Here is a 341-nt window from a genome sequence, read left to right as displayed (position 1 = left end):
CGCGCGCGTTGCGTTGCGTTGCGTGCGTATGTGTGTTTCTTTTCTTTTTTTCTCTCTCTTCCCCTTTTGCTTACCCTCACAAGTCTAAATCATAGGAACACAACGTAACGAAAAGGGCCTTAAATTCATGATATTACACACTATCGTAAAAAATAGTAAAGTTACCAATACTTGCCAACATGTTCTACTTACAGGCTTCTCACCTGAAACGGAACTGATTCAGTAAGAGTTTCGGGAAGTTTCAGTAATTACAAGTTTAAACATAAAAGAAAAACGACGAAAACGGAGCAAATAAATAAATAAATATTGTAATCTAAAAAAAAAGAACAGGTGAACGTTAT

The 341-nt window shown here is 35.8% G+C and overlaps 1 protein-coding gene across 2 annotated transcripts in view; it reads right to left on the bottom strand.

Moving 5' to 3' along the window:
• LOC119586812 (transient receptor potential channel pyrexia-like) overlaps window positions 1–341 on the bottom strand; it is a 7,924-nt gene that overhangs the window by 5,700 nt on the left and 1,883 nt on the right. The window lies entirely within an intron of this gene.

Source organism: Penaeus monodon, chromosome 22 (genome assembly GCF_015228065.2).
Source record: "Penaeus monodon isolate SGIC_2016 chromosome 22, NSTDA_Pmon_1, whole genome shotgun sequence".
Lineage (NCBI taxonomy): Eukaryota > Metazoa > Arthropoda > Malacostraca > Decapoda > Penaeidae > Penaeus > Penaeus monodon.
Note: the sequence above shows the minus strand (reverse complement) of the source record. Positions and strands in the feature narration are given on the sequence as shown.